Source organism: Elephas maximus, chromosome 23 (assembly GCF_024166365.1).
Source record: "Elephas maximus indicus isolate mEleMax1 chromosome 23, mEleMax1 primary haplotype, whole genome shotgun sequence".
NCBI lineage: Eukaryota > Metazoa > Chordata > Mammalia > Proboscidea > Elephantidae > Elephas > Elephas maximus.
The window spans coordinates 25,084,603-25,097,565 of NC_064841.1; the positions used below are offsets into that span (position 1 = coordinate 25,084,603).

General features: G+C 37.4%; 1 protein-coding gene across 21 annotated transcripts in view; it reads right to left on the reverse strand.

The window, feature by feature from the left end:
- Positions 1–12,963, reverse strand: part of NAALADL2 (N-acetylated alpha-linked acidic dipeptidase like 2) — a 1,621,055-nt gene that overhangs the window by 1,078,831 nt on the left and 529,261 nt on the right. Inside the window, exon 3 of one of the 21 annotated variants that reach the window (XM_049867799.1) lies at positions 2,874–2,984. The exons of 19 other annotated variants lie outside the window; for them this stretch is intronic. The gene's annotated coding sequence lies outside the window, so the exon portion shown is untranslated. Of the gene's footprint in view, positions 1–2,873; positions 11,932–12,963 lie in introns of those variants that run through there. One more of the 21 variants, XM_049867810.1, reaches the window with a different exon arrangement.

The window sequence follows — 12,963 nt, forward strand, 5'->3', positions numbered from 1 at the left end:
TCCAAAAAAGGTGAGAAATCACAAAAACATTTCAAATCCATATAAATGAAAATGATTAATAAAAGAAAATACTTTCCAAACCTACTATGCACTATATCAAGCACTGTTAGAAGTGTTTGGAAAGTATTACCTCATTTAATTCTCCAAACAACCCTGCAAGACAGGTACCATTATTATCCCCATTTAACAGATATGAAAACTGAGGAACACAGCTATTATGCAATTAGGAAACCAAGATTCAAATCTAGCCAGTGTGATTCTAAAATCTGCCTTCTTTTCATAAGCTCTATTACTGAATTTGTGGTGTAGATCTTATTTATACTAGGCCACCAAACATACTAACAGTAGTTAGCTCATTTTTATAAAAACGTACTTGATAGAGAAATGTTGTTGTTAGGTACCGTTGACTTGGTTCTGACTTATAGAAACCCTGTGTACAACAGAATGAAACACTGGCTCTTCTTGTACTATCACTGCTATGCTTAAGCCCATTGTTGCAGTCACTGTGTCAATCCATCTCATGGAGGGTCTTCCTCTCTTTTGCTCACCCTCTAATTTACCAAGCATGATATCCTTCTCCAGGGGCTGGTCCCTCCTTATAACATACCCAAAGTATGTGAGACAAAGTCTTGCCATCCTCACTTTCAAGGAGCACTCTGGCTGTACTTCTCCCAAGATAAACTTGTTTATTCTTCTGGCAGTCCATGGAATATTCAATATTCTTTGCCAACACCACAATTCAAAGGTGTCAATTCTTTGGTCTGCCTTATTCATTGTCCAGCTTTCACGTGCATATGAGGTGACTAAAAATACCATGGCATGAGTCAGGCGCACCTTAGTCCTCAAAGTGACATCTTCACTTTTTAACACTTTAAAGAGGTCTTTTGCAGAGGATTTGCCCAGTGCAATGCATCATTTGATTTCTTGACTTCTGCTTCTATGGGCATTGATGGTAGATCCAAATGAAATCCTTGACAACTTCAATATTTTCTCCATTTATCATGGTGTTGTTTATTGGCCCAGTTGTGAAGATTTTTGTTTCCTTTATGTTGATTGAGAAATTTTAAGTAAAAAAAAAAAAAAAGGAAGTACCTGGGAGCTCATATTCTTGTAAAGGTTTTGGGAACCTGAAAAGAACCAGAGAACTACATGCAGAACTCAATCAAAGAGCATTTGTGGGGTTGATACTCATTTTTCCTATATCACTCTTTAGAATATTTCGAAAATTAAGAGAAAGTCCTCAAGGGGACCTCAGCAATTTCATTCTTCTAACTAATAAAAATCAAAAATCCTCACCAACCATAAATTTCTGGGATTTTAAGTATAGGCCTCCCAGTTACTTATAGAATCAAGCTATGTTCAATTTCCATTTATTCAGCCTTGAATGTCTAGGGATACAGGGGCTCCAAATCATTCAGAATTCTATTAAAGAATATCTTTGGGGAAAAAAAAAAAAGAATATTTTTGGAAAACCTCAGTGAATTCAGGGAATACAGCTCAGGTATCACCTATTCAAAAGTGTTGTAACTCATTCTGCTTTTAAATTTTCATCTGAGAGATTCAGGATTAGAATTTTAAATACAGGGAAAACTGTAGACACTGAGCAGGACACGATCACGGAAAGGGCAGAAAAGGTGGCACCAACAGACCCAAATGAGAATCTCCACTTCTCCAGTTACCATCCCTCATGCAAGATGGTCTTTGTAAACCTTACTTCCTTCATTTCTTAAGTGGCCATACCAGTATTAATCTCATAGATTAGTTATTGGGATTAAATGAGATGTCAGAAAAAGTAATTGGCTCACAGTCTGGTCCAGTAGGATTTCTATCAACTCTGGTTTACCTCTGATTTCATAAATGGAGACATTCATTTCTCACTTCTACAATTACTGTACCAATACATGTTTGTTTCAGATCCCTGTTTTCTGTAGAAACCAGAAAACCTAGAAGGTATGTTTTTACTTCATGTAATAGTTTACCCTGAAAATTATTTTCAATGCATACATACTCAATGAACTTAACATACAAAAGAATTGCTAAAGAAATAAGTAGTCATGTGCTGGATAACATCTGTTCAGGCAATGTCTGTCTGTCCACATATACGTCCAACCACATATATGTCTGTGGTCCAGTGGGTGCCCTCCAGGGGATGCCCAAAGTTCATCTTGGCAGTGAGCCCCCACCCTGCCTTCCACCCCCTAGAACAGGCACCCCTGTCGCTGGGAGGACTGGGTAGCTAATCCTGCTCCCAAGCCCCCAAGGTGGGCAGAGGCCACTCCCGTGGTGCCCTGCTCAACCTCAAGAACCTCTTTGCTGTGACCTTCCTGGGGCTGCAGGGCTGCACATCAAGTAGGACCAGGCAGAGCACTCACCTGAGGCGTTCACAGTGCGCTTAACAGCAACCCCTGCCTGTGCGCCCAGGAGCGCCACTGACCAAGTTGATCGCACAATGTCCAAATCACATAACGTCCTATTTCACAGAATGCATCCTGGACATTAAGGGATGTATGGTTGTATACTACTTTGAATATTTTCTCTTTTACAAAAAGTAGGGTTTGGTGTTTTTGGTTTATCTATAAAACAGATGTTTTTCTGTGGCCCGCAGAAAATCTGAAGATCATTGTAATATTCATATAAAGAGAAACCACCTTTGAAATTTCCAAATACTACCTAATACTAGTTTAGCTTCTTTTAATTAAATGACTCACATATAAGAAAACGGTTTAAATCCAGCCTTCAGACAGAAATCATAAACCAGCAGGAGATCAGCAATAGTCAGTAACTACTACACTCTGGCAAGTTGCTTAGCAACTGTGGAACTACAATTTTTTTAGACTCTTTATTCAGCTAACAAATATTTATTGAATACTTACTATACGCATGTTGCCAAAAGAGATACAAAGAACTCTATGAAGGGAATATTATTTTTACTGTTTCTCATATGACAAAACTGGCTCCAAGGAAGTTCATAACTTGCCTATAGTCTGAAATGAAGGAAATGAAAGAAATTGAGTTTGAATCCAGGCCTGCTGTTTTACAAAGTCCTTGCTTTTCTTCATTCTACTGGCTATTGATAAGCCCTATCTTTGGAACCACATCATATGCTGTCTTATACTGGTACATAGCTTTTTCACTGTTACGCACATTTTACTATTCAGGAGAAACAGGGACCCTATATTACCTTTCTTCAGTATTTCCTACAGCAGTGCTATTCAAAGCATTGTTTGTGGGCCACTAAGTCTCAGTGATAGGCTTGTTACTAGTCCCTAGTGAGATAGCCCAGACATTGAGAGTTAAGTGTTAAAATTGTTATGATCACTTGACAGAGTAATTTTATGTTATGATTATGATAAAATGTTTATGCATGTATTTTGTATGCTTTATTTTTTAAGCCTAATTCCTTTCCCTAAAACCAATGTCACAAAACTGTATGTGTATTCATTATTTAATGAAAAACTAACCTGCTCTGTAAACCTTCATCTAAAGCACAAAATATCATAATATATATATTACTGCTCATTGACAATGCACCTGGTCACCCAAGAGCTCTGATGGGGATGTACAAGAAGATTAATGTTGTTTTCACGCCTGCTAACATAATATCCATTCTGTAGCCCATGGATCAAGAAGTAATTTTGACCTTCAAGATTTATTATTTAAGAACTACATTTCATAAGGCTATCGCTGCCATAAAGGCGATTCCTTTGGTGGATCTGAGCGAAGCAAATTGAAAACCTTCTGGAAAGGATTTGCCATTCTAGATGCCATTAAGAACATTCATGATTCATGGGAGGAGTTAAAATATCAACATTAACAGGAGTTTGGAAGAAGATTCCACCCTCGTGGATGACTTTGAGGAGTTGGAGACTTCAGCGGAGGAAGTAACTGCAGATGCAGTGGAAATTGCAAGAGAACTAGAATTAGAAGCGGAGCCTGGAGATGTGACTGAATTGCTGCAAGCAATTAGGGATGAGCAAAGAAAGTGGTTTCTTGAGATGGAATCTTCTGGTGAAGATGCTGGGAACATTGTTGAAATAACAACAAAGGATTTAGAATATTTCATAAATGTAGTTGACAAAGCAGGAGCAGAGCCTGAGGGGACCAGCTCCAATTTCAAAAGAAGTTCTACTATGTCACACACTACAGAGAAAGATTTTGTGAAAGGAAGAGTCAATTGATGCAGAAAAATTCACTGTGGTCTTATTTTAAGAAATTACCACAGCCACCTCAGCTTTCAGCAACCACCACCCAGATAAATCAGTAGCCATCAACAGGGAGGCAAGACCCTCTACCAGCAAAAAGATTACGGCTTACTGAAGGCCCAGATGATGGTTAGCATTTTTTAGCAATAAAGTATTTTTTAATTAAGGTATGTTCATTCTTTTTAGACATAATGCTATTTCCCACTTAATACACTACAGTAGATTGTAAACATAACTTCTATTAAAAAAAAAATTTTTTTTTTTTTACTGGAAAACCAAAAAATTCATGTGACTTACTTTATCACTATATTCACTTTATTGAGGTGGTCTGGAATTGAATCCACAATATCTCCAAGGTTTGTCTCTAAATAACCAACATGCCTCTGAGTTTTTGGTTTGTTTTGTAACTGGTAACAGTTAATGTCAAAGACACATGAACCAGTATTTTTATTATGAATTATATTTTCATTCTACATGAATATGAGAAAGTTGTTTCTTGCCTCTGCCATTGAGTCCTAACATCTCCAAACACCACCTAGGCAACTACAAGATTAAAAAAAAAAAAATTGCCGTCAAGTCGATTCCAACTCATAGTGACCCTATAGGACAGGGTAGGACGGCCCCATAGAGTTTCCAAGGAACACCTGGTGGATTCCAACTGCCGACCTTTTGGCTAGCAGCCTTAGTGCTTAACCACTATGCCACCAGGGTTTCCAACTACAAAATGGTCCCTCATTAATATTGCTTAAGAGCCGCAGCATTGGAAAAACTCTTGTATAGTCGGAACAATAGTATACATGAAACTGAACATCTTTTGCAGTTGATTTTCCAATCTCGTATGAACAATCATATCAAATTAACTTTACAGGAAACCCTTTGAACGTGTGGATCTTTTCAGTTTTAGAAATATCTAAAGTTGAATAAGCTAATACCCTAGAAATGGAAAAGCAAGACCGTAATCTTGCACTAGGCAGGGCAGTGCATTTGCAGTGCTCATTTGAAAAAGAATCTACTAGAATTCATGCACAGTGCAGATGACACGACTTAATGGAGGTGGACTTTTTCATAAACGCTGTCAATGCTCCAGCAAAAAGGATGGCAGGCAAAAGACTCAAGATCATCGAACAATATCCTGTATTTCTCGTATCATAATATTCTTCAACTTTATTTTTTACTACGTTTTAGGCATTTGTCTTTCCCACTAGATTGAGTGCTCTAAGACAGGACTGACATGTTTCTGATTGAGCACTATTTGTCCAGGGCCTAACAGTGTCTGCCTCATACAGGCCGAACAGATTAGAACTGCCCCATAAGATTTTCTAGGCTATAACCTATACAGAAGGAGCCCCAGTTGCACAATGCTTAAGTACTGGGCTGCTAACTGAAAGGTCAGTGGTTTGAACCCATCTAGCAGCTCCATGGGAGAAAGATCTGGAAATCTGTTTCCATAAAGATTACAACCAAGAAAACCCTGTGGGGTACTGCTACTCTTGCTATGTCACTGTGAGCCAAACTAAGCCAGATGATGCTCAAAAACAACAACAAAGTTTTATGGAAGCAGATGACCAGGCCTTTCTTTCACGGCACTGCTGGATGGGTCTGAACAGCCAACCTTTAGGTTAGTACCCAAGTGAAAACACCTTACACTATTCAGGCTGAGAAACCCTAGTTTGGGCACTAAAAATAGGAAGTAGGTTATTGTTACTGTTGTCAGTAGTAATAACACTAGTAATAGAAGTAGTAGTAGAACTAAATAAATGCTTATTTAATAAATGGGGTGGATAAATCTTTGATGATTGCATGCTAATTACCTGTCAGACACAATGCTAAGCACTTTGTACACATTACCTAAAGACAATGTCTTAATCCTTAATCTGCAACATGTATACTTATGATTTCAAGGAAAAGGAAACTGAGATTCAGAATGGTTAAAAGAAACTTGCCTGGGGTACCAAATCAGAGAAGTAGAAAGAGTCAAAATAAATTGGCAAAACATAGTTCCCAAACCCAAATGCTGTTCCCTAAAACACAGAACAAAATGTGGGCACTGTATCAGAGATAAACATGTTCAAATAATGAGAGTTTACTCCTCCATACAAATTTTATGTTATGGCAAGGAAATCCTGGTGGTGTAGTAGTTAAGAGCTAAAGCTGCTAACCAAAAGATCAACAGTTCAAATCCACCAGGTGCTTCTTGGAAATTCTAAGGGGCAGTTCTAATCTGTCCTATAGGTTCGTTATTAGTCAGAATTGACTCGACGGCAATGGGTTTGGTTTTGGTTTGGTTATTATATGGCAAATATCTTACAATAAAATCAGTTATTCTAACTCATAGCATGAAATGTTCACCTATATAGAAAGATACAAAGTGGGCAACCACATTCTTAACTGAACTATTTTAGTGGGTTTTTTGTTTGTTTGTTTTTTGCTAGAGCTTAATGTTTCAGATGGCTTTACCAGAAGAAAGTTCTTCTGGTAATATATTCAATATTCTTAACCAACACCATATTTAAATGCATCAATTCTCCTTCGGTCTCCCTTATTCAATCTCCAGCTTTCACACTCATATGAGGTGACTGAAGGCACCATGGCTCAGGCCAGGATGACCTTAGTCCTCAGAGTGACTACTTTATTTTCTAACACATTAAAGAGGTCTTTCGCAGCAGATTTTCCCAATGCAACATCTAGTTTTATGTCTTGACTGCCACTTACATGGGCATTCATTGATTCTGGATCATTGAAACTGAAACCACTGACAACTTCAATATTTTCTCCATTTATCATGATGTTACTTATTGGTCAAGTTGTGAGGATATTTTATTTTCTTTATATTGAGGTGTAATCCAGACTGAAGGCTGTAGTCTTTGATCTTCATTAGTATGTGCTTCAAGTCCTCTTTGCTTTCAGCATGCAAGGTTGTGCCATCTGCATACTGTAGGTAGGTCATGAGTCTTCCCTTAATTGTGATGCCCGTTCTTCTTCATATGGTCCAGCTTTTCAGATTACTTGCTAAGCATACAAATTGAATAAATATGGTAAAAGGATGCAACCCTGTCGCACACCTTTCCTGATTTTAAACCACACGGTATCCTCTTGTTTGTTCAAACAAATGTCTCTTGGTCTATGTACAGGTTCCTTATGAGCACAACTAAGAGTTCTGGAGTTCACATTCTTTGCAATATTATCCATAATTTATTATGATCCACACAGTTAAATGCCTTTGCATTTCTGGTATTCTATGCTTTCAGCCAAGATCTGTCTGACATCAGCAATGATATCCCTGGTTCCATGTCCTCTTCTGAACCCAGCTTGAATTTCTGGCAGTTCTTGTTTGATGCACTCTTGCAACCATTTTGAATTATCTTCAGCAAAATTTAACTTGGAGAGATTAATGTCATTGTTTGACAATTTCTGCATTCTGCTAGATCACCTTTCTTTAGAATGGGCACATATATATAGATCTCCTCCAGTCATTTGGCCAAGTAGCTATCTTCCAAATTTCTTGGCATAAATGAATGAGCGCTTCCAGGATTGCATCCCTTTGTTGAAACATCTCCGTTGGCATTCTCTCAGTTCCTGAAGCCTTGTTTTTCCCCAATGCCTTCACTGCAGCTTAGACTTCTCCCTTCAATACAATTGGCTCTTGATCATATGCTACCTCCTGAAATGTTTCAATGTCCACCAATTCTTTTTGGTACAGTGACTCTGTTGTACTCCCTCCATCTTCTTTTGATACTTCTTGTATCATTCAATATTTTGCCCATAGAATTCTTCAATATTGCAACTCAAGGCTTGAATTTTTTTCTTCAGTTCTTTCAGCTTGAGAAATTCCGAGTGTGTTCTTCCCTTTTGGTTTTTTAACTCTAGGTCGTTGCATAGTTCATTATAATACTGTACTTTGTCTTCTTGAGCTATTTCACTTCATTTCTTCCATTCACTTCAGCTACTCCACATTTAACAGCAAGTATCAGAGTCTCCTCTGACATTCATTTTGGTCTTTTCTTTCTTTCTTGTCTTTTAAATGACCTTTTGATTTCTTCATGTATGATATCCTTGATGTCATCACACAACTCATCTAGTGTTTGTTCATTAGTGTTCAATGCATCAGATCTATTCTTGAGAAGGTCTCTAAATTCAGGTGGAATATACTCAAGGATATACTTTGGCTCTCATGGATGTATTTTTATTTTCTTCAGGTTCAACTTGAACTTGCATATGACAATTGATGGTCTGTCCCACAGTCTGCCCTGGGCTTATTCTGTCCGATGATATTGAGCTTCTGCATCATCTCTTTCCACAGATATAGTCAATCTCATTCTTGTGTATTCCATCTGGTGAGGTCCAAGTGTATAGTCTCTATGTTTTGTTGGAAAAGGTATTTCCAGTCATTGGTCTTGCAAAATTCTATTATGTAATCTCCAGCCTCGTTTCTCTCACCAAGTCTGTATTTTCCAGCCATCGATCCTTCTTCTTTGTTTCCAATCACATTTAATTATCAATGCATCTTGATTGTATACATTAATTTCAGACTGCAGAAGTTGGTAAAAATCTTCAGTTTCTTCATCTTTGGCATTAATAGTTGTTTGTGTAGATTTGAATAATAGTCGTATTAACCCATCTTCCTTGCAGGTGTATGGATATTATCCTATTGCTGACAGCATTGCGCTTCATGACAGATCCTGAAATGTTCTTTTCAATGATGAATGTGACAACATTCCTCTTCCATTTGTCATTCCCAGCATAGTAGACCATATGATTGTCTGATTCAGTATGGCCAACACCAGTTCATTTTAGCTAACTAATGCCTAGGATATCAATCTTTATGTGTTCCATTTTATTTTTGAAGTATGAATTTCCATTTCATACTTCATACATTCCACATTCCAATTATTAATAAATGTTGTTGTTTCTTCTCGTTTTGAGTTGTGCCACATCAGCCAATGTAGGTCTCAAAAGTTTTACTCTATCCATATTACGGCAGACTCTACTTTTGAGGAGACAGCTCTTCCTCACTCATACTTTGAGTGCCTTCCAACCTGGGGGGCTCATCTTCCAGAACTGTATCAGACAATGTTCCCCTGATATTCATAAAGTTTTCACTGGCCAATTTCTTTAGAAGTAGATTGCTGGGTCCTTCTTCCTAGTTTGTCTTAGTCTGGAAGCTCTGCTGAAACCTGTCTACCAGGGTGACCCTGTTGGTATTTGAAATACATGTTGCATGCCTTCCAGGATCATAGCAACACACAAGCCACCACAGTATGACAAACTATGTTAGTTTAAACCTACAAAAATTAACAAAGTGTCAGTATCTGCAGTGGGGAGACATGATTTATGTTTTCAGAATCCTGACACAGTTTAACAACTGAAAGCTCAAAACGTCATGAAGAGATTCCCAGAAGACACTGGAAGAGCCATTTGTAACAGACGCTCATGGGAGAAACAGTAGCTTAAAGTAGAGAAAAAACATCTCAATTATCATGGATTTAAAAGGGAAAATGTGTCTACACCATGGGAAGACAAAGCTGACCTTAAAAATCTAAAGTTCCAAATAATTCCCTCTTCAAAGAGAAGCTATTTTATTATTCAATAGTAATATCCTTAATTAGAAGAACAAAAAGGCACCAAGGTTCGGCAAAGACATCAGGCAGATAATTTTTTCTGTTACATATTTCCAAGTAATGCTTTCTAAATAACACATTACATTAAAGGTGACCTTGAATATATTGCTATGAGTCATAGCCTCAAAATTAAATCCCAGGATTTTTAAACAGTGTTAAATGCTATGCCCAATATACTAAAAATAAAGAACTGCACAGTATTTTGATATTCAGAGACCATGCCAATGAAGCATCCAAGAAACTCCAATATCTAGCGGGGCTTATTAGTAAATGAGAAGCCAAGGAGAGCCCAGCCATTCTCCAATCAGGACTGAAGTAATATGCCCAGTGACTGTTCATTTTAGTATCATTAAATTTTAGTGGGTTTAATTCCTATTTCAATCACCTTTACACATATCTTTCTGAAGCCAATGGCTTCTCACACCTGGAAACTTCCTGAGAAATTAAGTCAAATTGAAAAAAATAAAGTTAATAATCTAATGTTTGGAAATACAGGAAATTAGCCCAGGCTTTCTGTCTTGTTGCTCCTGTCTTAATTTTATATAGTGTGACTGTGCTCATTATTAGAGTGAGAATATCTAATTCAGCTTCAGCAGTTTCTTTGTTTTGATGATCCAGTGGTGTCTGTTTAATGATATGCTGTTAGATACAGTCTAACTGGCAATGCAGCAACTCCTAGGGAGAAAGCAACGAAACGTTATACTCTGCAGTTCTGGTGACAGAGACACTGTAAGCTGCACTGCGTGCCTCCAACAGGGGTCGAAATTACCATAATAAGTTTATGTCTTTAAAGTTTCCAATAAATTATGAAACTTTGACTTTGGTGAACATGTTTCAAATATGACCAGAAGAAAAATCCCTCTCAACACAGAACACTGCCACCACTGGACTGATTTCATCTCTTAAAAACTAATAAAAATTGGTGAAGTTATTTGAGTTTACTCAATCGTTTCTACATGGGAAAAGAAGTCTAAACTTTTGGATTGCAAAATTCAAGGTGGAAACAGATAATAATCTGCCTTGCAATAAAAAACCCATTGCCATCTAGTCAATTCGACTCATTGTAACCCTATAGGACAGAGTAGAACTGCCCTATAGGGTTTCCAAGGACAGCTGGTGGATTTGAACTGCCAGTCTTTTAGTTAGCAGGCTGAGCTCTTAACCACTATGCCACCAGGGCTCCAAAAGAAGTCACCTTATCTCTTGGCTAGTGATTTGTTCAGCCCTCAATTTTTCACATTATAGGGCCGAGTCAACCTGGTTGCATACCACTTCTTTCACTACACACTTGCAAGGATCTTTCCCTCTATTCTAGTCAAAAATTTCACTGTGTCCCAAACACTTTCTTAATTCCCACCTCCATGCCTTTGTTCTTATAACCCAGCAAACATAGATGGCATCTTTCCTTGAAGGGAGGCGGTTAACGTTCTAGCACTGGTATGAGGATGTCCCGTGGTGATTCATTCCTTTCCTCTGAATACAGATATGAAACTACTCTCTATATCTTCCATTTGACAAAACCCAAAACTTCCTTAATAATAATAACCTGACTTTTACCTATGTGCCAGAAACTATTCTAAGTGCCTTCTATAATTCAACTAATTTAATCCTCAGAATAACCCTATGATACATGCACTTTTGGTATTATTCCCATTTTATGGATGAGAGACAGGGAGATGTTACGTGACTTCCCGTAAGTCACGAACCTCCTGACTTGTTAGAACCAGGAATCAAACCCAGGCACCTGGCCTCAGAGCCCATGCTCTTAACCCCTATTCTGTATTGCATTACATGTCATTCTCTGTGAATATATAATCTTACCAACTAGAAATTGTTTCTCAAATTGTGGGATGGGCACAGGTTATAGATTAATTGTTGCATGGTTTTATGTGACACAGAGACATGGACTTATTACAGTCAACAGATGTATTTTGAATTATAAGCCCCAAAATGCCTATTAGTGCAATAAACATACTTCATTTGTGTCCCCTTCAAAGTGTGAGAAAAGAAATAACTTTTGTCAAGAAGCCAATAGGATATCAGATATTTTGGAAGGTCACAAGGGACTCCATTTAATTGAACTTTAATGTGATATATGCAAAGAACACTTAAAATACTCATGTTACTTAAAGGAGATACTAAATAACTATTCTATTTAGAGTATGAGGTAACCACACTTTTTCAAAGGCATTTATATCATATCTGATTTTTCCATTTTGGTAAAAAGTCAATAGAAAGCTTTGTTTAAGGCTATCTTCAAGAAATACAACCACAAGAGTTGAAGAAACCATCCAAGTAATGAAAATAGCAAAAACAATAACCAGAAAATCACCTCTCCTAGAAAGAATTACTCAAAATCTGGACAAGTTGGCTACATTCCATACATACATAGCATCGATAAGGCTATACTAGGTATGTGTTATGTAACTAAGTACTTTTTAAAAAATGACAAGATGTGAAATGAAAATAAACAAAACCCACCATATCTAATCTTGCTATGGTTTCAAAATATCCCAAATGGCCTTGCTCTTAACTTTCCAAATTCAATGTGTTCTTGTAATTGGCTAACGCAATTAATATTATTTTGTCTGTTTCTTTTTTACATTCTAAATTCACATGCACCTTCCTTCACTTATGTCCTTGCTGGTTATCTAAGCAGACTTCTGTCAGTGAGCAAAGGAGCCCTGGTGGCACAATCGTTAACCATTTAGCTGCTAACCAAAAGGTTGGCAGTTTGAACTCACTTTGAGGCGCTGTGGGAGAAAGACCTGGTGATCTGCTCCTGTAAAGATTACAGCCAAGAAAACCCCTATAGGACAGTTTACTCTGTCACATGAGGTCATTATGAGTTGAAATTGACTTGATAGCACCTAACAACAACATGAGTGGGCAGGGAAGACATGTACATACAGATCTATTTAAAGTACACTAAGAGAGAAACAAAAGTCTTTGGAGCAAAGACAGAGCAGAGGATTCAAGTTTAAAAGACTTCACTGTATGAATCTATAATAAAATTTAAAACAACATTTGTTGAGTAAATACCAAATGCTAGACATCGTGTTTAATTATTTACAAACATTATGCCATTTATTCTTCACAAAAATCCTATGAGGTATGTATTATTTTACAGAAAAGGCTAAGAA